The 25,723-nt window shown below is 44.6% G+C and overlaps 1 protein-coding gene across 3 annotated transcripts in view; it reads left to right on the forward strand.

Annotated features, from left to right (window-relative positions):
* Positions 1 to 25,723, forward strand: part of PXN (paxillin) — a 1,651,517-nt gene that overhangs the window by 373,229 nt on the left and 1,252,565 nt on the right. The gene's annotated exons all lie outside the window — the stretch shown is intronic.

Raw genomic sequence — 25,723 nt, forward strand, 5'->3', positions numbered from 1 at the left:
AAAACATGGTTGCTAATCTGAGTTGCTTCATTTCCTTCGAAACTGTCTGAAAATATCACGAAAATATCACTGTATTACTTTAAAAGTTTTATTTATCACCTCTTGTTATTGCTGCCTCTCTTTTTTCATTTTTGACTGCTCCCAAGTCCTACCACTGCTGAATATATTTTGTTACCCCTTTTTTCTTTCACATCTAAGTCCCAGTTTGTCTTCGTGCTCTCCTCATAGTCTTGTTTTCTTGTCATGTGTGTTCTGCATGCACTGTCTTGTTCCTAAGTCTTAGAGTGCTCTGCCTAGTCTTCTTTTTCTCACTACTTGAGCATACCTTACTTAAATTCACTTTTTTGTAACTCGTGAACAAACCCAGGCTGTATTATCTTAATTACTGAAGGTATCTTGTCTTTACCAGTTCATGATTCCCAGAAGTACTTTTACTACACTGTCCTCTTCTTGTTAAGGGTATTCCGCCTCTAGTGTCCTGCTCCTGACTGGCATCAGTACCTTCCCTGCATTGTCCCTTTTCAGACTGCTGATGGTGCTTTTAATATGCTGTTTTGAAGTGAAAATGAGAAAGTGTATCCATGATAACAGGAGGGAGCATTACAGTGGGACAGAAATGGGAGGTGTGTATCAGCAGGGAAGGAGAGTTAGGAACAGGAAGTAGGAAACCTGTCTACATTAACAGGAAAAGAGAATCAAGAGGCGCATGGACTTGGAAAGTGCAGCAACAGGAAGACGAAGCTTGGATAGCAAGAAGGGACGTTGGTCTTAGCATTTCTTCCTCTCATTTTTTCTACCCCTTGCAGTTCAAGCAAAATAAAAAAGCACTTTCTAAGCATTGCTTTCTGTAGTCGTTGGTTGGTGTAGTTTGAAAAGATGTGCTCTGTAATTAGATAAGGAATTGGGAAGAACAGCGGTGTATTTTTCCGTCACAGAGACTGTCTGTACTTCTGTCTTGTTCACAAGGGCACCTGTGGAAAAAAACAGAAGGCTACAAAGAGACAAAGGTGCAGAAAATATATTTAATGGTTTATTTCTTGCGACATTTCATTAGAGGTGCTCAGAATTAAAACAAGACGTATGCAACTAGTGTTAAAATCATGATATAGGTTGAATATAATGCTTCATACAACAGTGAGTGGGTTGAAGGCCAGAGACATTTGGGTAGTGTGACTTGTTCTAAAAATAGCAAGCAGTCCAAAAAACTGTAGTGTTCTGTCTGTTGCACATGTTAAAATAAATACATTGGTGTCATAAGTGAAGTAAGAGATTGGAACAAGGCTGATTTCTGACAGTAAATTTCTGGATTAATTTCAGTGCAACAGATTTTTTTCTTAGAGGAATCTTGTTTTGTAGCGTTGTACACACATGGACTTTCTACCCAATTTTGTTAGTCATTATGCCAGACATGAACATTGCTTGGTGCATTTTTCTGTATGCCTACTGAGCAGTAGCCTTTCAAAAGTCCGTCTTTGCTCATTCATAACCCTGTACAATTGATTAACCATTTCAGTACAGGGAGGAGATCTATCCACTGGCTCAGTCACTGCTGTCCAGAAAGTTGCTTGTGCCCTTGCTGACATCCTGGCAATGAGGTTGTTTATACGACCTGACCCCCAGTAAAGGGAATGAGCTACCTGCGTCACTGGAGACTCAACATTTTCCTTCTGAGAATACACATTCCATGCACTTGTTATGAAGGGTGATGTCCTCCTGTTCACTTGCTGCAGTATTCTTTACTTTAGGGATATCCCTAACAGAAGGTGCCTGATGGCCAGTTTACAAAAGCTTTTTGCCACTATAGAGTCCATGGTATGTCCGACATCAGCTGCAGTTGGACATGGGCCATAAAATGGATGTACGCACATACCATCCTCAGAACTTTTCTGCCACCAGTCAGAATGACAGTTCCGATCATCGGTCATACAGTTTCCAGTGTTTCCAACTTTTCCTTTCAGATAAGTGCCCAGTTGGGGAATCTCTTTACTTGTTGTTATTGTATGTCATCCAGGAAGGGCAAGTGCCAGTGTAGAAGACTACTTTCACTTAAGGACAGCCATACCCAGTGTCTTTTTGTTTTGCCTAGGCCCCAACCATGACCATAAGTTGTGCAGTATTTGCCAGTCATTCCTTCCCAAGACCCTTAGAAGTAGGCTTTCGTCACCAGCTTTGTCTTTGGAAAACCAACTGCTAAAATTGTTAACTAAGTGCATGAAGGGTTCCTTATGGCCCAAAGCCAAGCCACTGAAGTATAAGACCAAGAAACTGTGAGCTATGACTTCCGCTGCACCTCACACATCAGACACATTTCCCAAGGCACTAGTCGACCCGGAGGCATGACCAGTTCCAGGCATGGAGTCACAGGCTTAAACCATTTCTTAAGGTTGCCTTGATTTCTGCTGTGAGCAAATATCAAGAGGTGGAACAGATGACCGATCTGGATGTTGAGGGGGAACCTAGGCTCAAATGCTTTGAGGAACCTAGGGATTTACCACAAACAGCTGCTATCAGCCCACTCCAGCCTGAAACCTTTGAACTCTGGCATTCATCCGGAACCCCCAATATTACAAAAGATTCTCATCTGTTTTTTCTTTGCTGGAGAAACTAAGTATGTCTCCACTACTCAGGAGGCTCCTGCAGATTGGCAGGTCTTCTCTGAGTTTTGTTGAGGCCTTCATGGCTCTTAAGCAGCCTACCTCTCAGCTTGCCTCCACCACAGCCTTCCCAGAAAGGGGCTTGGGACCCCTGATTCTTCAGATGAATCCTCTTCTGATGAAGATGAATCTGGATTACACTATTCAAATTCCCTCCCCCTCAGGAGTACATCTCCCCTGAGGAGGAGTCAGTAGGGACAGACTCTCTCCCCTGGAGGAAATGTCCTTTTGGGAGACGATCCTGGAGATGCATGAACATTTTAAGTGAGATTCTTCCCAAATCTCAGACGTCCAGAAAAGGTATCCCCAACTTTTACAAGTGGACCTTCCCAGCTGTTATGCAGTACCACCGGTACATCCAGCCTTTATGGATGCTTTCCACCATACATCCCAAAATCCAGACCCTCAGGCTCCAGCACCCAAAAAGCCAGACCATTTCTACAAAGTCCCTGAGGACTGACAATTTCTTTTCAGGTGCCCGGCTGCAGACATAGCAGTCATCTCTGCCGCTACTGACAAGCCTTCTAGGATGCTCCCTTCTACCCCACTATGCCCAGTGGTTAAGGAGAGTAAAACCCTGGAAAGGCTAGTTAAAAAGGCATAGACTTCAGCCACTTTGGCTTTCAGAGCAATTGACTACCCGATGCACATGACTAAATACTCCCTAGAACTTGTGTTTCAAGCAACGTCTGCTGTCTCAGACCTCACAGATTCTGAGGGAAAGCACTTGGCCCTGAATCTTTTAGAACCCTCTTCCCAAATGCAAAGATACTCCATCAGATGCAGCTATGATGCTGTTGAGGTCTGCCCTAGGGCAGTTGTTACTGTGTCAGTACTCAGAAGATTCTCAAGCCTTCGACTTAAGCTACTGCAGGACGATTTCAAATCCAAATTAATGGATGACCCTCTGGACAGTACAGTCCTGTTTGGGCCAGCTGTGCCGCCCTTTTCAAAACCGTACAAGAAAAGTCTAAGGAACTCTCAGTAAAGCACCTTTTAGAGTCCCTGGTGCTCAGGTTCCATAGGAATTTTCCATCCAAGCCTGCCTTTGTTCACACCTGTTTTCAACACCAGTAATGCAAAGTTTGTAGGGGAGGTAAGACAATACAGAAGACTATGGCTCCTCAGGCACCACCCCAATAGAAATAGCCCTTTCCAGATAGAACAGGGAGTATGTGACTACCCTGCAAACATTCCTCCACACCCTCTCTCCCTCTGCCTCTCAGATGATCTCAAGTCTTGGCAAAACATTACCCAAGGCAATTGGGTCCTTTCCATAATCCAGAAAGGATACTTTATGATTTGGCACTTCACTCCCACCTTTCATGGCATTTCACAACCACCCAGAGAACAACTTCATCTCTTCCCAGACCTGCTGTCGGATTTGTGGCAACAGGACTGCATTCAGAGTCCCCTGTACCTCCAGAGGAAAAGGATTTTATTCAAGAATGTTCCTAGTTTCCAGAAAGGATGGCCCCTGGAGACCAATCCTAGACTTGTATCATCTCAACACCTTTTTAAAGGTTCCATCTTTCAGAATGCTAACTCTACAAACCCTTTTTCCTCTGCATCTCTCAACAATTTATGGCCTTTGTAGACATAAAAGATCCCTTTCTCCACATCCCCATTCACCCCATGTACATGAAATGTTTACATTTCTCTGCATTGCCCTTTGGCCTCTCTACAGCCCCAAGGGTTTCACAAAATGTTTGGTTCCAGTATTTCATCACTGCAGGCTCCTGGATATCCAGATTTTCCTGTACCTGGACAACCTGCTCTTACAGGCCCCAAATCCTCAGGTTCTTCAACAGAACCTACAGAATATTACCCTTTTGGGAAATCTGGAGTTTACAAGAAACTTCAGAAAATCAACTCTCACCCCATCACCACACCTTTCTGGACTGCCAAATCAAAACAGACATAGTGAAAGTCTCTACCACCCCAAAAGGCAGAGTACCTTCGGGCCGCCTTTCAGTCACTCCACTCCTCCCATTAAACCACATCACAGCCAGGGAATTCCTCAGGGTACTAGGTTTTATGGACAAAACCATACCCATGGTACCCCTGGCAAGGCTACACGTGAGGAAATTACAGTAGTTCCCCAAATTTGTCTGGACTTAAAATTCTCATCCACTAGAATACCTAGTTTCCCCTCATGCCTGAAGAGGGAACGTCTCTGGTGGATCCAGCATGTACAGCTAAACCCAGGGCTACCTCTACATATCCTAGAACCCAGTCCAAGTACTTTGTAGACACATTAGATGTTGGCTAGGGTGCAGCCATAGGCAAATTTACAGTCCAAGGAAGGTGGTCCCTCTCACAGAAAAGGGAACACATCCATCATAAGGGAGATGTGAACACTGCTGCTAGCCTTACAAAGCTTCCATTTCTTCCTTTGCCCAGGTGCACTAAAACTGATTGTACTCTGGTGTGTGAACAAATGGGGGGGGGGGGGTAGATCCTACTTCTTGTGCAGACTGGCTTTCATAGTGTGGGAATTCCTGGATCAACACAACACGACAATCCAGGCTGTATACATTTCTTCCAACAGGAACCTTGTGGCAGACTTGGCAGGTCCTGGACCCAATCCCACAAATGGATGCTTCACAGGAGTGTGTTCCTGGACATAGTCCACCAATGGGGTACTCCACACACACACACACACACACACACACACACACACACACACACACACACACACACACACACACATTTATTTCCCTCCCCCATGAACAGACAGCTTCCAGAATTCTGTGCCAGAGTCCCAAGTCTTCTGGCTTAGAAAGTGGATGCCCTGTCCTCCTTATGGAAGGGGATGTTCCTATACGAATTCCCTCCCTTCCTGTAATACCAAAAGTTCTGCCCAGAATCGGGCAGAATCAACCAAAAATCTTGCTGGTGACTCCTTTTTGGCGAAGATAGCATTGGTTACCCCTTCTCCTGCAGTTAGCCAAGGGCCATCACCACAAGTTAGCCTGCAGAGTGGACCTTCTCACACAGAACAGAGGATCCCTTGTACATCCACACCTGTCAGCACTACAGCTGACACAGTGGGGGATAGGAGTCTAAATTCACTTCAGCCATCTTTTCTCTGAGGACGTGCTCATGGTTTTGCAGGAGGCCATAAAACCCAACACTAGAAAGTCTTCCGTTTCCAAATGGAAACAATTTTCACTGTGGTATATGTGTAAGAACCAAGACCCACTGGCAGCAGTGGGAATACTACTGGTTCTGGAATATTTGTGTGCTCTACTCTCAGCTCGCTTGGCTTATTTGTCAGTTAAAGCTCATTTTGGCTGATGTTCATCGTGCATACAGCTGCAGTCATAACAGATGGGTTCTCCTGCCGTCAGACGGGTCCTCGGTCGGCCGAATTCCAAAGTCTAAGTCCGGCGTCTGTTGTCGTCGCTTCTTCCCTGACGTCAGTGCGACAGGTGTATAAAAGAACCAGCCAACACCATTTTCTTCAGTCTTTCTTGCCGCGCGGTGCCCGAAGCAGAAGCAGTTCGCAAGTGCCAGTCGGCCAGCTCCTGAAATTACGAAAGTTTTGCAACCGAAGTCTTCTTGAAAGCTAAGTACCCCGTTGGGGAAACTTTTCTTGCCTCAGACCGATGTCAGACAAAGTTAATAATTGTATTTCATGTGGGAAGCAAATACCGCATAAGGATTTTCATTCCCTCTGCATTCCTTGCTTAGGCCCAGACCACGACGTGTCGGTCTGTCGTTTTTTGTGCTACATTCAACAAACGCACCATTAAGCGTCGGGTGGAGTTCGCCCAGCACTATTTCGGCAAAAAATTTAACTACATTATGTTGTTGGATACTCTGACTCCAGTTTTGTCTAAAAAACGCAAAGATAAGGACCGACACATGAGGTCCGCGGCCTCTACCGACACCACGCCAAAGCCGACTACAGGTGGTCCGGTTCTCAGCGAGGCGCCTACGCAGCCCCTGCCTACCAACGACACTTCATTGGCGGTGTCTACTGTGCCCGAGGTCGCAGGCTCCTCGGCCCACACCCCGACTACAGATACCGAAGCCACTCCTAGGTGGTGAAACTCAAAATGTAGACAGGTCTGCCTCCTCTCAGGGTGTCTTCAGACCTTCCTCTTCTTTTTCCATCAAGGCTTTCACTAAGTCTAAAGCAGCCATGCATTCCAAGAGACAAGCTACACAGGGCCCTTCTCCAGGCCCCATGCCTAAAAAACAGATGCTTGAAATGGCTGAGGATTTAATTACTGTTATCAGGGGTTCTAACCCCCCCCCCCCCCGGACAAAAGACCCAGAGTGGAGGAAGAATTCCCCTCCTCTGACCAGGCCTCCATTATTTCAGAGCACTCTGAACAGGAACATTCTTACTCCCCTTTTGAAGATTCTGATGCAGAGGAGTCCATTCCCTCTGTCCCCCCCCCCCCCAGAGGATTACTCATTGGGGAAACCTTGCATACCTTGAGGGAACACTTCCAGTGGGAAGGCCAAGAGTACTCAGACTCCAAGAAAAGGCTTAGGGATTTTCTCTTGCTACCTCAGCACAGGCCTCTGGCTATACCTCCTGTCTTAGACATACTAGATGATGTGTATTCGGAGGTCTGCCTTAACCCAGACTCTTTACCTCCAGCCCCAGTCAAGCCTGACAGGTACTACCGGGTTCCTGACTCGCACCAATTTTTATACAAAAGCCATGCGGCTGACCCAGAAACTGTCTCACAGGGCCCCAAGGGAATTAAGGCCTCCACTGCTAAAAATCCATTACCTTCCGAGAGAGATTCCAGATCTTTAGAAAGGTGGGGAAAAAAGGTATTCACCTCGGCCACCTTAACCATGAGGGCATTAAACTGCCAGTTCCATATGTTAAAGTACCAACAGTTTCTGTTATCGCAGTTGAGAAGCAAAATGTCACAACCTGAACAACAAGACTTGAAGGAGTTGCAGGATTTGATGCATAGTGCAGAACAAGTGGGTAAACATACCTTGCAATGTGGTTTTGATGCTCTAGAGGCCTCATGTAGAGCTGCTGTTACAGGATCAGTCATACGTAGACATGCCTGGCTCAAGGAGCAAGCCTTACCAGATCTTGTCAAAGCTAAATTACTAGATGCCCCTCTACAAAAGGATGTATTATTTGGTGTTAAAGCTGAGGAGGTATTAAAGAAAATGGAGGAAAAGGCTAAATCAATGCAAACAGTGAAAGATTTTCTACAGGTGCAACCTCCACGTTTCAGTAGAAATTGGCCTTCCAAAAATTGGTCCTTTCCAGCCACGGACAGACCCCAAAGAGGTAGATACAGGCGCCCGAGGGGCAGAGGGCAATCTCAAGGATCGTTTAGAGGCAGACAATGGCAAGCTCCTACACAAAGAGGTGGTGAGGATAGTTCGCAGCCATTCAGAAAGCAAACCCAATGACTTTCCCCTTTGCATGCCAAGCAAGGCTCAAATGGCAGCACCCTTAGGCGGAAAACTGGCATTATTTTCGAAAAATTGGCATATTGTCACAAAAGACAAATGGATCCTGGACATTATAAACAGAGGCTACAGATTCCATTTTCTCACCCTTCCAAAAATGAGAGGCATGCCAAACCTGCCACACAATCAAAGGGCAGAGGCACAAAGACAAATTTCAGACCTCATGGACATGAAAGCTATTCAAGAGGTACCTACTCAAGAACAAGGTCAAGTTTTTTATTCCAGACTATTCCTGGTACCAAGGAAGGGAAAAGATTGGAGACCTATTTTGGACCTATCCATCCTAAACACATTTTTACTCGTGCCAAAATTCAAGATGCTCACATTACAGCAGCTTCTTCCCATGCTGGGCAAGGAGTCTTGGCTGGTAACATTGGACCTCAAGGAGGCATACCTGCATGTCCCAATCAGACAAAATTGCAGAAGATTCCTCAGATTTCTTGCAGGTTCAACCCATTATCAATTCTCTGCGTTGCCCCTTGGCTTATCTACTGCGCCCAGAGTATTCATGAAATGCCTGGCATCAGTAATTGCCTACTGCAGACTTCAAGGGATACAAATATACCCATATTTGGACGACTGCCTGATCCAAGCGGACAGCAAGCACATACTTCTGAAAAAATCTGGCTTTTGTAATAATGTTGTTGAATTCTCTGGGATACACAGTAAAAAAAAAAGAAATCAAGGCTAATACCCTCTCAGAAAATAATTTTCCTGGGTGCCAACTTGGACACAAACACCCAGATGGCCTACCTCACGCCAGAGAAACAGGGGCAACTAACTCAATACTTCAGAAAACTATCAAATTTCACCAGGCTGACTGCAAGGAAAATCCTGCAGGCTCTGGGATTCATGGCATCTTGCATCCTATTAATCCCATGTGCAAAGCTGCATATGAGGAAACTTCAATGGTACCTGAAATACCTATGGTCTCAACACAGCCACAGTTTGGAAACAATAATGCCACTAATTCCATGTCTTCAAAAGGAATTTCTGTGGTGGGCTCAAGCATGCCAAACAAACATAGGTCTCCCATTCTGCAAGCCTCAAGCAAATCAAGTCATCACAACAGACGCCTCGGACTACGCCTGGGGGGCGCACATGACAGATTGGTGCATTCAGGGCAAATGGTCCCAAAAAGAAAAGCACCTTCACATCAATCAAAAGGAAATGCTAGCAGTAATAAATGCTATTATAGCTTTCAAAGACCTTCTGCATCCAGGTCAACTATTGATAAGGACAGACAACACCACAGTAATGTGGTACATAAACAAACGGGGAGGAACCCATTCATACCCCCTATGCAGGCTGGCCATGTCACTTTGGAACATGGCTCTGGAATTACAAATCTAACTTCAAGCACAGTACGTGCCAGGCAAGGAAAACATGCTGGCAGACAACCTAAGCAGAAATATGACAGATCCACACGGATGGAAGTTGCATCCTCACGTTTTTACAAAGATAATTCAAGCATGGGGAAGGCCAGACATAGATCTCTTTGCCTCCCACAAAAATCACCAATTGACAAAATTCTGCTCAAGGACTTTTCATCCACAGGCCTGGAGAAGTGGACGTTCTCTCTTTCAGTTGGACAACAATGACAGTTTATGCCTTTCCACCTCTTCCTCTGCTGCCCAAAGTTCTATTAAAAACCAGAGCAGACAGACCAAAGATGATTCTCATTGCTCCAGACTGGCCAAGACAGCACTGGTACCCACTCCTGAGGAGCCTGACGCATTCCCCACCGTGGACCCTACCTCTAATGCCTCTTCTTCTGACTCAGCACAGCTTCAAAACTCTTCACAGTCAGCTGAAAACACTCAATCTGGCCACATGGAAGATTCCTTAACTTCACAACAGACCCTACTCTCCAAGGAGGTGCAGGATGCCATTTTGGAGGCCAGAAGGCCGTCTACTAGAAAAGCTTACTCCGCAAAATGGAAACGGTTGTGTGCCTGGAATGAGAAAAAGAGCCAGAATCCTGGAAAACTGAATTTACCTCAGATATTGCAGTATCTAGCTGAGCTGCTAAGCAGTGGACTTTCATTCTCCTCCATCAAAATCCATGCCTCAGCCATTTCTGCAGAATACAACACTGATCCACCTTTATTCTCTCACCCCCTCTTAAGACAGTTCCTCAGAGGGGCTAAGAATATAAAATCCTAAGAATATAAAACCCCCAAGGAAACGACCAATACCTGCTTGGGACCTCAATTTCATTCTAGAAAAGCTGACCTTGCCTCCTTTTGAGCCAGCTGCCTCAACAGATTTGCAATATTTGTCCTGGAAAACAGCCTTCCTTCTGGCTATCACCTCAGCTCGCAGGGTATCGGAACTACAAGCCCTCATGGCTGTGCAGCCTTTCATCATTTTCCATCAGGACAGAGTTTTCTTACGAACCAACCCATCCTTTATGCCAAAGGTGGTATCCAGGGTAGCTTTGAATCAGGCTAGCCACTTACCTGCCTTTTACCCTAACCCTCAAAACAAAGGGGAGAGACTACTACATTCCTTGGACATCCACAGACAGCTGCGTTATTATTTGGACAGAACAAAGCGTTTCAGAAAATCAGAACAACTCTTTGTGTCCTATGCTATAGGAGCTCAAGGGAAGCCAATTTCCAAACAGACAATCTCAAAATGGATAGCCCACTGCACACGCTTTTGTTACTCTTTTCATGGTAAAACTGTACCTGCAGGCATCAGATCTCACTCCACAAGGGCCACAGCTACCTCTGCAGCTTTCCTCAGAGGAGTTCCTACCAAAGATATTTTGGAAGCAGCCACTTGGAGTTCTGTGCATACTTTCTCCAAGCACTACCACCTACCATTGTACTCCAAAACTAGAGCAGGCTTTGCCACTGCAGTCTTGCAGGGCATCCTGGCTCCTCCTAGTTCCACCTAGTGCCTACCACCCCTTTTTTAGCTTTGGGATTCTACCCATCTGTTATGACTGCAGCTGTATGCACGATGAACATAGTACAGTTTTGTACCTACCATAAATGTAGATGTTCGAGTGCTAATACAGCTGAAGTCCAGGTTTCCCTCCCTCCTTCCCCTCTTGGGACAGGCCTATTGACTAACACCTCCTCATACAACCTGATTGGGGTATTCATTTATGGTGTATTTGCTTGCAACTTCTGTATTTTGATTATATTGCATTGCATTATTACATAAATTTATGTATTGCCTTCTTTCTGGGGGCACCTGACATCTGGGGCAAGAAAAACTGAAGAAAATGGCATCGGCTGGTTCTTTTATACCCCTGTCGCACTGATGTCAGGGAAGAAGCGACGACAACCGACTCCGGACCTAGACTTTGGAATTCGGCCGACCGAGGACCCACCTGACTGCAGGAGAACCCATCTGTTATGACTGCAGCTGTATTAGCACTCTAACATCTACATTTATGGTAGGTACATAACTGTACTTTTCTGCTTGTCTGACTTTGTCCCCTCCACTGGTGTCCAGGTTTGAGGTATAGGCGTCTTCCACATTAGGCCTCCCAGGAAACCTATTCCTCCTTCTTGGAACCTTTAATTTTGTTCTAGAGAAATTGACATTGCCCCCATTTGAACCTGCAGCTTCTGCCTCCCTCAAACATTGCTCATGGAAAACTGTCTTGCTAGTAGCCCTGACTTCAGCTAGATGGGTCTAAGAACTCCAAGCCCTGATGGCCAGCCCCCCCTCCCTTGTTTTTTCTTAGACAGGGTATCATTGAGAACTAACCTCTCCTTTATGCCTAAGGTGGTTAATTAGCTATCCCTTAACCAATCTATTCAACTACCGACCTTCTTCCCCTCTCCACAAAGTCGCAGAGAGAGGATTCAGCACTCCCTTGATGTTCACAGACAACTGAGATATTAACTGGACAGAGCAAAACCCCTCAGAAAATCTGAACAGCTGTTCTTTAATTTTCACCTCAGGGCTGTGGGTCTTCTTGCATCAAAGCAGACCTATCTCTTCTTAGATTTCCAAGTAGCATCTACTTTTGCTGCACTCACCATGGAAAGGATCTTGATGCCCCTGTGAAAGGCCATTCTACCAGAGCTATGGCTTCATCAAAGGCATTCTTCAAAGGATTGGATAACAGTGCCATCCTGGAAGCAGCCACCTCATCTACTAGTTATAGCATCCAGCTTGTAATATTTGGTAAAGGTATCTCCAGAGCTAAAATCAGTTTTGCCAAAGCCATTTTACATGGCTTTATAGAGAGGTCCTCTCCTCCTTCATCCTCCTTCCCTATTGAGCTCTAGTATTCTCTCTCAAATAAAGAATACTGCAGCAAGTGAATAGAAGAGCATAGAAAAGTTGTGTAAAATCTTACCATAACCATAGATGTTCTCTTCACTGCTGCAGTATTCTAGCCCTCCTGCCTTTTCCACTAGTCTCTTGTCTTTCCAGGATTTATTGACCACTTTTATCCTTACTCTGGCTTTCCTCTTGGTGCATTCAGTTCTGAGGATGGTACGTGTGTACATCAATTTTCCTGGCCTGTCTCTGACTACAGCTGATGTCAGATGTACCATGTACCCTATAATGGCAAAAGACTTTTGTATACTGGCCGACATCTGACTGGGATATCCCTCAAGTAAAGAATACTGCAGCAAAGTAGAGAAGGACATCTATGGTTATGGTAAGATTTCACACAACTTTCCTTTAACAGGAATGGCTTGGTGAGCAAGAAATCTTTGCACAGAATTCTCACTGTGACACTGCCTCTTCTGCAAGAGATTGTATGTGATCTGCTCTAGACCCCCCTCATCCTCATGAAGGTAATGGTCATCCTCCCCTGCCTACTTCATCAAGCAGCTAAAGTTGCTAATTGAATTCTGGCCAGCTGGGCCATAGTCAGGACTTGATCCCACTGGTGCCTCCTCTTGTCATTTAATGTGTTTTTATTTGGCTAGGTTATACTCCGGTATATGGCTGACATCATCTCATGCCATCTTCAACTTTTCACATTGCTTCACAACCTTGTCTTTTGACTTTCTCTCCCAATTCCCATTACAAGCAGAATATCTGTCACCTCCACAGGACTTTCCGGGGAGTTGTGTGTTCAAAATGTTTGGGAGAATTAGAGTAATATAGTAGCTTTTTAAACTAATATAATCAGTGTCTGAGTGTTGCCATCATTTTAAGCAAAGCTGGCCGGCTGCTGTACATATAGTCGGATAGTTTCTGGGAGATTGGCTTTTAGTGCCCTTTCTGACAGCATACAAAGCTGAAGAAGGTAATAAAATAATGGATTTTGACTTTCAAGGTGGTGGCTCACTGAGTAACATGTTAATGAAAGCTTTCCTAGTATGAAAATGGGAGAAATTGTTAAAAGAAAAAAAAACAGTAAAGGTATCAGTTTTGATAAACTGTGGTTAATAGCTAGTAATTACACTGCCTGAATGCTAGCAAATAAGAAATTTGGGAAAATGGACCAGAAAAGCCAAAAAAGCTGTCGCTGGGAAGAACCTTCTTTCAGCAAAAAGCAGTTCAAGTTGCAGCTTTAATTCAGGAGATGGCTTCCAGAAATTTAGAGGAAAAAATATATCAAATACACTCATAGGTGAGTAAAGGAATATATAAAATCAAGCGTCAAAGGAGTGGGAAGTGATAGATGCTTTAAGTAACTGTTCAGATGAGCTTATACAACTGCAAAAATCAGAGACTGAAGTGAAGGAAAGAGTGGCTGAACATGAGGCTTTCCAAAGAGAAATGTTTTTAAAATAGTAGAGTTAGAAGACCGAACATAAAGAGAAACACTGATTTTTTGCTATGCCAGAGAAACTGAAATTATATTCAAGTATGCAGTTGGACTGGTGTTCTGAGATGTTTGGTTGTCAACTGTAGTTTTTTTTTTTTTTTTTTTTTTTTGTAATGCAAGTGCAAATAAGCAACTGGCCTGTATTCCACATCAATGTTTGTTAATTGAGCGCAATGTGTATATGTTCCAAATGTGGATTTCAGAAAGCAAGTAAAGACCTATATTAGTAAAGTATGCAACCATATCAGCAGAAAGAGGTACTGCTGACAAAACTGCGGTAGATGGGAAACTTGTTAAAAAATGGAGGCACCAGTGTGTTTGTGGAAAACTGTTATTCGGAGGACACCAAGCAAAAGACAAGCAAGCTTATCTTGGCAGTTGAAGAATTTTGAGAGGTAGGTGAGTGGTTCAGGTTGCTATATCCAGGTGTCCCTAGATCAGAGCTGTTTTGTGAAGCAGGAAAGGCTGTGGTGTTGAAAAAAAAGAAATATATAAAAGGGACTCCGTTTCTCATTCAAGACCAGAGAGCGAGTTCCAGTGAAACATTTTTCATTGTTCTGAAGGAAAATGCTTGAGCAAAAGTAAGAAGGAAGCCCAGGAGCTGGGCAGAAGAATCAGAGGTACCTAATACCTGAACCAGAAACAAGTATTTTAGAGAGGGCATTGATGAGGAAGAACACCTGCAACAATTAATTTAGTGATTAAGTGGGATAACTGTTGAGCATCAATCCTGCTAGGTGGTGGTTAAACATATGAGCTGCTGTTTTGCAAAAAGCAATAGATGAACTGGATAGAAATTTGACTTCTTTAAATTGGTGGAAAGACTGTAAAGTATAAAGCTTACTTTGTCAGGGGTTACAAGGACAGTTAATGGACTTAAGTGAGTGTAAGTAGACATTTTGTTCTTATTAATATAACTAACAATATCTTGATTTAAATTGCATATTATTTGTAAAGTAGCTTTATACAGTATGCAGTCAGAGGCGTTTTTAGTGTAAGGTAGGAAAAGTTTTATCAGTGGCTACTGAATATGCTGGTAATAAAGTGAGAAAGTATTCTTTCCTATTTTTAATGTATCCAGCCTTTACACTGTAGTAAAATAAGAAAGGCTGATATGGAGCAATTAAATTTAACACATGGAGAAATAAATCAAACACAATGTTATGATATTTGGCTGCTAAGGGATGTAAATGTGTATCGAGCATAATTTGTGTAGAATTAAAGGATGACAACTCGCCCCCTTTTTATAGAGTTAATATTCTTAGTTTAAACTATAGACATTTTAGGAATACATAAATATACAAAATACGAAATTATGGACATGAAAAAATGTATCTATTTCCTGGGTTTGTGAAGTAAGTAGTAGGTGGGTATTTCCACCAACACCTTTTGGATGAAGATTGGCAGTCTGCAGGTACAGGAAGTTAATCATGAGAAGTCTGAACAGTATATTTCAAGTGACCTTTTTATGGCCGCAAGAGGTACAAAGTGACCTTTAAGGGGATATTGGCAAGCAGTTCAGAGAAAAAAAGTACAGCAAGAAATTAAGTTAGAAACTCTGGGAAGTGAATAATTAAACAACTGATTGCTGACCCAGCAGCTTTACTTATTCAGTGCATTAAATTTGACCGTGAACTATTTGTTAACTAGAGTAAGTTTTTCTAAAGTTAATGTTTACTGAAAGCATGTAAGTTGCTTTTCACAAATGGGAGGGGAATAAAGATAAGATGATAATAGATAGAAGTCTGTGATTATGGTTAACCTTAACTTTAAGAACAAATTATGCCTGTTATTCCAGCTGTCAGTTTGGCGCAACTGCTCCTGTTTGGAAGTGTACATTTCCTTTTTGGCGCATGTGTATAGTTTTGTTAGTTTGCTGTGAGTTAAAATTGGATGGGGTTCTTGAAAATGCATTTTATTTCATGAATGTTTTATTGAAGCAAATATGATGGGTAAATATGGCACTGATTCACATAGAGATGAGAAGCAACTACATACAAGATCAGCCTGCTCGTTATGTGGATGTATACTGTAAGGTGTAAGCATTCAAAAGAACAGTTGTTGATAGTGTGTGGAAGAAACAGCTTTTGTTATCAGAGTGGCTGCTTTTTGGATGGCCTTACATGTATAGGAACAAGTATAGAGTATTGAATTATATTAAGAAATGCATGGTGCAAATGACAGTGTTACAGGAAACCATTTGGGTAGAAATAAGCAAGTGAATCTAATGAAGGATTTCATGGTGGCCATTCAGTAGAGTATAGGGGAAAAACAAACAGGAATAAAGGAGTAGTAATACTGATTGTGAGAGAAGCCCCAGTAATGATACAAAAAAGAAAGACAATTATAGATATGTGGTGGTAAGGGCTTATTGGTGAGAGGGGGGGAAATTACACTGGCATGTATTTATATTCCATCTAAAACTATTGTTATGGAGCAGTGGAAAATTTGGGAAGCAGTAAGCTTTCAGCATTGAATATTATTTATGGGTGGAGACTGGAACCTGAATTAAAATAGTGGGGATATATCTAGGGGACTTAGAACGGAAATATGAGTGGGTAGATTTTTGAAGAACTACATTAGTGGTTGGTATGAAAGATGTGAATTCAGTAGCAGGAACTCATAGACTTTGCATACAATAACTGGGCTAGATTGGAAGGAAATAGTTCACAGAATCATGTGTGTGTAATTGAAAGTTTTGAGACCTGTCTAATGATACGAGATCTTGCACTAGTAAATACTAAGATAAAGATGCAGGTCAATGAAGTAAAAATGATACATTGGCACATGTTCTTTGTGTTTCACTGTTGCAGTCATCACATTTGGGTTATCTGCTTGCAGTAGCCCTCATTCGGCCTGATTATCAAAGTCTTGGGTCCTGCGTCGGATGCTGTCTCATCTTCCATGACGTCAGGTCGTCAGGGGTATAAAGCATGCAGCCAATGCCATTACATCAGTCTTTCTTGCTATGTGGTGCCCGAAGCAGAAGCAGTTCGCAAGTACCGGTTGGCCGACTCCTGAAATTTTCGTTTTCGAGTTTCAGAATCGACGTCTTCAACTAAGCTAAGTACCCCGTTGGGTAACCTTTTTCTTGCTCTAAACTGATGTCAGTAAAAGTTAACAATTGTATTTTTTGTGGAAGGCAAATACCTCATAAAGATTTTCATTCGTACTGCATTCCTTGCCTAGGCCCAGACCACAACGTACCTTGCTGTCGGATTTGTGCCTTATTCAAACCTCGAACTATTCAGCAGTTTATTTACGCTTCTAAATATTTTGGTACTTTGTTCAATTATCCAGAAATGGCTTCAGTAAGCCACCCGACTACCGACATTCCGAAAAAATGCAAACATAAAGATAGAGACAAACCGCATAGGTCCAAAGCTGCCGACAACGCTTCTCCTAAGCTAGTCGCCAGTTCGCCGGTACTCAGTGAGGCGCTTTTGCAGCCCCTGATACTTCAGTTTTGCAGGCCTCTACTGAGACCCATTCAGAGTCTGGTATGCTGCTAGATGCTTCTTCGACTGTGGAACCTGCAGATGTCTCTACCTTGGATGGTTCCGGAGCCGCTGTGCAGGCACCGGCTTCTGAGGATGTATTCAGGCCTACTGACTTGCATATTAAACTGACGCCATCCTCTTCTTCAAGGCCTAAAACTCTATCCATGCCTAGAAAACCGATGCCCAGACAGCATGGTCAGGCTCCTATGCCTAAAAAACAAATAAGAATGGCTGAAGACCTTATTACTCTAATCAGGGGAAGCCACCCTTCCCCCTCTAAGAGACTTAGGACTGATTTTCCTTCTGATTCTTCTGTTCAGGACTCTGAAATTTCTGTTTCCTCTGATGAACAGGATTTACCCTTGTCTACCTATGAGGATTCTGATGCAGAGGACTCCATTTCATCTGCTTCCCCTCCAGAGGATTTCTCTTTTGGTGAAACCTTGCTTCCTCTTAGGGAGCATTTTCGCTGGGAGCGCCATGATTACTCTGACTACAAAAGGAGGCTTAGGGATTTCTTACTTCTGATCCAATGCAGGCCTTTGGCCATCCCTCCTGTACTGGACATTGTTGATGATGCCTTCTTGGAATCTAGCCTGGCCCTTGACTCTTTACCTCCTGCTCCTGATAGGTATTACAGGGTTCCTGACTCTCACAAGTTCCTCTTTAAAATTCCTACTGCGGATCCTGACACTATTTCACAAGGACCCAAGGGTATTGAGGCTACTACTGCCAAAAATCCTACCCCCTTTGATAGAGATTCCAGGGCGCTGGATAGATGGGGTAAGAAGGTATACACTTCTGCACCCTTGGCCATTAGGGCCTTAAACTGCCAGTTTCATATGTTAAAGTATCAGCAGCATATTATTGGACTGCTTAAACAGAAAATTATGTCGATTCCTGACTGTGCTGAAAATAAAGATTTACAGGATTTAATGCATTCTGCTGAACAAGCTGGAAAGCATACTTTGCAATGTGGTTTTGATTCATTAGAAACATCTTGCTGGGCTGCTGTCACTGTGTCTGTACTTAGAAGACATGCTTGGCTTAAGGAGCAATCTTTGCCAGATTATTTTAAAGCTAAATTGCTGGATGCTCCCCTAAACCAAGACCACCTGTTTGGTAACAAAGCAGAAGTACTACTTAAAAAGATGGAGGAAAAAGCTAAATCTATGCAAACTGTTAAAGATTTCCTGCAAGTACACCCTCCCAGATTTATTGGGCATTGGCCCTCTAAGAATTGGTCCTTTCTGCCTTTTCCAGGCCTTCAGTCCAACCCAGAACCAGCAGAACACCCAGGCGTCAGTCCCAAGGTACTCACAGGACTAAGCAGTGAGGGTCTCCCACTTCCAAAGCAGGGAGGTAGTAAGACTCCCCCCTATGGTAATCTGTCTCAATGACTTAACTTTAAACCTTCAAAGCCCTGCACAACTGATTGTTCCTTTAGGGGGAAAGATTGCCCTGCAGGGAAAAAATTGGGAATTCATTACCCAGGACAAATGCGTTTTAAATATTGTTTCCCAAGGATACAGATTCCACTTCCATTCCTTACCAACCCCAAAAGGTTGACCAGATCTACCCCCAAATCAGTGGGCAGAGGCTCAAAAGCAAGTTCTCTCTCTCTCTCTTTTGAGCATCAGGGCTATTCAGCCTGTCCCAGAAGAAGAATGGGGGCAAGGTTTCTACTCGACTTTTCCTGGTACCCAGAAAAGACAATTCTTGGCATCCTATCCTGGACCTGTCTATCCTAAACACATTTTTGGTGATCCCAAAATTCAAGATGCTAACTCTTCATCACTGCTTCCTATGCTAGGCAAAGATGCCTGGTTGGCAACACTGGATTTAAAGGAAACCTACCTGCACATCCCAATAAGTGAATCTTGCAGAAGTTATCTACGCTTCAAAGCAGGCTACACGCACTATCAGTTCTCTGCACTGCCCTTTGGCTTATCTACTGTGCCCAGGGTATTCACAAAGTGCCTATCTCCAGTCATTGCATTTTGCAGGCAAAGAAACAATCAAATATACCCATACCTGGATGATTGTCTAATTCAGGCAGAAAGCCAGGACATACTTTTAAATCATCTGGCATTTGTAAGGAAATTTTTAACTTCTCTGGGGTACACCATAAACGAAAAGAAATCACATCTGGTATCCTGTCAACAAATTGTATTCCTGGGAGCAAGCTTGAATACAACTTCCCAGATGGCCTACCTTATGCCAGAGAAACAAGTTAATTTGACAGCCTACTTCAAACTACTGGCACAAAGACCCAGCTATCTGCAAGGAAAATACTGCAAGCCCTGGGGTTCATGGCCTCCTGCATTCTACTGATTCCATATGCAAGACTGCATATGAGGAAACTACAATGGTATCTAAAAAGCCTATGGTGTCAACATTGTCAGGATCTAGAATCAATAATTCCTATCGTACCTTGTCTACAGATAGAGTTCCTTTGGTGGGCAGAGGCCTGCCACCAAAACAAGGGACTGCCATTCACTCTACCCCCTGCCACCCAAACCCTAACAGACACATCAGACTATGCATGGGGGGCTCACTTGGCAGGGAAGTGCATTCAGGACAAATGGAACCCAAGTCAAATGCACCTGCATATCAATCAAAAAGAAATGTTAGCTGTACAGAATGCCCTGACAGCCCTCAAGGACCACATTCTTCCAGGACAATTATTAGTAAAGACGGACAGCACCACTGTTGTGTTGCATAAACAAGCAGGGAGGAACACACTCATATCTTCTCTGCAGACTAGCCATGGCTCTGTGGAGCACAGCCTTGAGCTACCAGGTGCACCTACAGGCTCAATTTCTGCCAGGAAAGCTAAATACACTGGCAGACGACCTAAGCAGAACTCTCATGCAACCACACGAGTGGAAACTAGAACCAAAAATATTCAACATGTTGCGAAACAAATGGGGGAGCCCAGAGCTAGACCTATTTGCCTCCCCCCAGAACTGCCAATTGGACAAATTCTGCACAAGGACTCCCCACAAACAAGCTTGGAAAGAAGTTTTCCCAGGTGAAGGACAGGGCATCTAATCAGTTTATGCCTTCCCCCTCTGCCCCTCTGCCTCTCCTCTATAAGGTACTACTAAAGATCAAACTGGGCAAACCAAGGGCAATACTGTTTGCACCAGACTGGCCACACCAACACTGGTACCCACTCTTGCTCAGTGTCACTGCTGGCACCATGCCACCTGCCTCAGACTCCTGCCCTGCTGTCCCAGCAGGAGGGCCAGATCCTGCACCCACAGCTTCAAACCCTGAACCTGGCAGCCTGGCTAATTACCTGATCTCTCCCTTACCATCCCTCAGTAAGCAAGTGATGGATGTCATTCTAGAGGCAAGGAGGCCTAGTACTAGAAAATCCTATGCTGAAAAATGGAAAATATTCTGTTCCTGGAGCCAAACTCGGGGGATGGGCACAGCAGTGCCCAATTTATCTCAGCTTCTTCAGTACTTGACTGAGATGCTTCACAAGCGCCTTTCCTTTTCCTCCATCAAAATTCATGCCTCAGCCATTTCAGTTCAGTACAATACAGAACCACCCCTCATGTTCATCGTGTTTCACTGCTGCAGTCATTACACTTGGGTTATCCTGCCGTCAGGGGGTCCCGCAGTCGGCCAGAGTTCCATAGTCTTGGTCTGGCGTCTGTTGCTGTCGCTTCTTCCCTGATGTCAGTGCGCCAGGGGGTATATAAGATGCAGCCGACGCCATTTTCTTCACTCTTTCTTGCCGCGCGGTGCCCGAAGCAAAAGCAGTTCGCAAGTGCCGGTCGGCCGACTCCTGAGATTTTCAATTCGAATTTCAGAACCGAAGTCTTCAATAAAGCAAAGTACCCCGTTGGGGAAACTTTTTCTTGCCTCAGACCGATGTCAGTAAAAGTTAATAATTGTATTTCTTGTGGGAAGCAAATACCTCATAAGGATTTCCATTCTTACTGTATTCCATGCCTAGGGCCCAGACCACGACGTCACTAGTTGTCGGTTTTGTGCTAGATTTAACAAGCACACTACTAAACGTCGGTTTGACTTTGCTCGCCATTACTTTGGCCGAAGGTTCAATTATACCATGCCGTCGGAACAACCAACGACCGGAATACACAAAAAAAAACGTAAAGACAAGGATAAGGACAGGCATCCGAGGCCCAAAACTGATGATGAAGCCTCTTCTAGGCCAGTCGCCAGTTCTCAGTGAGGCGCTTTCGCAGCCCCTGACACCCGCTACCTCAGAGCCACAGGCCGCCTCCGACTCCCACTTGGAGATGTCTAGGCCTCTGGAAACTCACGGTATTGGGCCTATGGAAACTAACCCCTCAGATGGGTCCGGAGCCACTGGGCAGGCATCAGCTTCTGAGGGTGTTTTCAGACCTTCACAGCTTACCATCAAAACTACAGCCAAGTCCAAAACTCCATTAACGACAAAGAAGCAAGTACAGCATCCACCTGGACAGGCCTCTATGCCTGAAAAACAGATGCGCAAAATGGCCAAAGAATTAATTACTCTGATCAGGGGTTCTCATTCCCCTCCTGATAAAAGGCCTAGGCAGGATACAGACTATGATTCCTCTGACCAGGTTTCCATTTCTTCTGATGCCTCTTCAGACCAGGGATACTTTTTACCCCCCTATGAGAGGACTCTGATGCTGAAGAATCAATTCCTTCAGCCTCTCCTCCTGAGGATTACTCTTTTGGGGAAACCTTACATATCATGAGGGAGCATTTCCATTGGGAGGGCCAGGATTACTCAGAATCCAAGAAAAGGCTCAGAGACTTTCTTTTATTGCCTCAGCACAGGCCCCTTGCTATTCCGCCAGTGTTAGATATTGTGGATGATGTGTTCTCTGAATCCAGTTTAAATCCTGATTCTTTGCCCCCTGCTCCAGTCAAGCCAGACAGGTACTACAGAGTCCCTGACTCTCACAAATTTCTTTATAAAAACCCTGTTGCTGACCCAGAAACTATTTCCCAGGGTCCCAAAGGGGTAAAGGCTTCCACAGCTAAAAATCCAGTCCCCTCTGACAGGGATTCTAGGGCATTAGACAGATGGGGGAAGAAAGTTTACACTTCTGCAACTTTAGCAGTCAGGGCTTTAAATTGCCAGTTTCACATGCTTAAATACCAACAATATTTAATGCCTCTGTTAAAACAGAAAATGCTTACAAGTTCAGAACATCCTGACTATAAGGAAATGCAGGATGTAATGTGATCCTATCTCGCCTACATTCATTACTGGTGGGCTCGTAGCCGAGAATTGGCTCCGACTCGGCCGCTGTAACAAGCACGGAGTCTCTCATTGGCTGGGCCAACCCTGTAGCCCAGGATGCACCACACCCAAACCCCCAGATCTCATTTGCCGCTCCTGGAGTATCGACGTGGTCTCAACTTGGCTGTGGCTAAGTACCCTCTTTTTGATCTTTTTGATCTTTCTAAGCTGGTTTTTGTAGGAGAATTTATATCCAAAAGCTATTTTAATAGCTACATTGTTGTATTGACCTTGTGTCTGAGTGGGACTGTTGTTTTTCTTGTTCTGTGGTGGTCCTTCTGTTTGGCGGGCTAGGCCCGTTTAAGTTAGAGGGCCTTTGCCCTATCTGGTGTCTCGGCATTTAAATTAGAGCCGTTCCTCCCTTTCCTCCACGTGTTTGAGTTGTATTGTGTCTTGATGTCTACTAAAGAGCAGAAAGAACATAAGCCATCGGGCTTTAAGAAATGTGCGAAGTGTAATTATAAAATGTCTTTGACAGACGGTCACGCGATATGCGTTTATTGTCTTGGCGCCAAACACTTGCAAGAATCTTGCAGTGTCTGTCATGCTTTCTCTTCAAGGGTTTTGCAGGAGAGAAAAAATAAACTTATCCTGAAAGGTTTAATTAAACCCTCCTCTGAGGAAGCTGTAGTTTCTTCTCCTTCTGAAAAATCCAGGGTTAAGTCAAAAAAGAAGTCCCCGGTTCCGTCCACTTCTTCGGAGCCGCCGGAGAAAAGATCAAGATGGATGTCCCCTTCCTCGGCTCCACTGGTCTCGGAGCCGTTGGATAAAGGGTCTAAAGCTGTCTCTCCTTCCTCAGCTCCATTGATCTCGGAGCCGCAAGATTCAGGGTCGACAGCTGGGTCTCCTTCCTCGGTTCAATTGATCTCGGAGCCGCAGGAAAATTTATCTATTTCAGAGCCGGCTTCCTCGGTTCCACAACCTTCGGTGCCGAAGGAGGTTTCGGTGGATGTCCTTCAAGGATGCATCTGCAGTCCTTACAAATGGGTTGTCCTGTCGTCAGGCAGCCCTTCGGTCGGCCGGATTCCAAAGTCTGGGTCCGGCTTCGGCTGGTGTCGCACTTCACCCGACGTCATCGCTGCAGTTTTTTGGGTATAAAGGCATCAGCCAACGCCATTTTCCTCAGTCTTTCTTGCCGCGTGGCGCCCGAAGCAGAAGCTGTTCGCAAGTGCCGGTCGGTCAGATCCAGAGATTACTACCGAATACTACTTTGAAAACTTCTAAAAAGCTAAGTACCCCGTTGGGGACTCTTTCTTGCCTCAGCCGATGTCAGAGAAAGTGAATAACTGTTTATCTTGTGGGAAACAAATACCTCATAAAGATTTCCACTCCTACTGCATACATTGTTTAGGCCCAGACCACGACGTAGCAGCTTGTTTAGCCTGTGCTTCTTTTAACCGACGGACGCTTAGACTTCGGTCGGAGTTTGCTGAACAGATTTTTGGCTCTGATTTTGCCTATATTATGCTGTCGGATCCTCCAAAAAACGCAAAGAAAAGGACCGACACTCGCGGTCCGCGGTTTCGGCCAAAACCGCGATTAAGCAAACCGCGAGAGTCTCGGTTTCGGCCAAAACCGAGCAAGCGGTTCTTTCTTCAGCCGAAACCATGCCTTCTACCGAGGCCTCCTCTAACCTGGTAGAATCGGCTTCTGAAATCCAACCTTCTGTTGCGGTTTCTCAGGAATTATCAGACACTATTCCCCTGGATATTTCAACCCCTGCACGTGGAGCTGCTAGGCCTCCTGCAGCCATGTCTATTAAGGCCTTTGCCAGGGCTAAAGCAGCCAAAGCTTCAAAAACGGTGCCTGCCAAACCCCCCTCACACAGGCCCAGCACCAGCTCCCATATGCTTTCTTTGGCTGAGGATCTTATTTCTTTAATTCGTGGATCCCAGCCTCATCCAGACAGGACCTCTCTCCCACCTCCAGAAAAGAGGCCTAGAGCAGAGCCCCCTGAGCCAGTATCCACAGATGATTCCTCTGATGACTCAGAACATACAGACCCTCCTGAGGCTCCTTAGTCCCCTTACGAAGACTCTGATGCTGAAGAGTCCATTCCTTCAGCCTCTCCACCTGAGGAATTTTCCTTTGGGGAAACCTTGCATGCTATGAGGGAACAATTTCAGTGGCAGGGCCAAGATTTCTCAGACTCCAGAAAAAGGCTTAGAACCTTTCTACATTTGCCACAACATAGGCCTTTAGCTATACCTCCAGTTCTTTCTGTTGTAGATGATGCATTTAATGATGCTTGCACTGCTCCTGATTCATTACCTCCGGCTCCTGCTAAGCCCGATAGGTTCTACAGGGTCCCGGACACTCATCACCATTTATACAAGGCTCCTTTTGCAGATCCAGAGACTATCTCTCAGGGCCCTAAAGCTGTAGCAGCTACTTCTACTAAAAAACCCCTCCCCTCTGAAAGGGAATCCAGGTCCTTAGAGAGATGGGGTAAAAAAAGTTTACACCTCTGCTACTTTGTCAGCTAGGGCTTTGAACTGCCAATTTCATATGATTCAATATCAAGAGTTTATGCTTGACCAGTTAACTAAAAGCTGTCCTCTGAAGAATCTTTAGATAAAAAATATGTTCAGGAAATGGTACATAACATACAGCAGGTTAGTAACCATTCTTTAAAATGTGGCTATGATGCACTGGAGGCTTCCTTTAGATCAGCCATGACTGGCACAGTTATCAGGAGACATGCATGGTTGAAAGAACAGGCGTTACCAGACCATGTCAAATCAAAGCTTTTGGATGCACCCATGGACAAGGTCAATTTATTTGGTTCCCCTGCACAGCAGGTACTAAAAAAGATGGAAGAGAAGGCGAAATCTGTACAAACAGTGAAAGATTTCTTACAGGTTCAACCTCCAAGGTTTAGCAGGAACTGGCCCTCCAAGAATTGGTCCTTTCCGGACTCCTCTAAGACACAGAGAGGCTGGAATAGGCGTTCTAGAGGCAGAAACCAATCCAGGGGTGCCTACAGGGGACGCCAGTGGCAAGGTAACAACCAGCGAGGCACGGACGCAGCCACCACCACTACAACAACTCAATCACAGTGACTTGG

The sequence above is a fragment of the Protopterus annectens genome, chromosome 4.part0 (assembly GCF_019279795.1).
Source record: "Protopterus annectens isolate FY-2018-M chromosome 4.part0, PAN1.0, whole genome shotgun sequence".
In the NCBI taxonomy this organism is placed as follows: Eukaryota; Metazoa; Chordata; order Ceratodontiformes; family Protopteridae; genus Protopterus; species Protopterus annectens.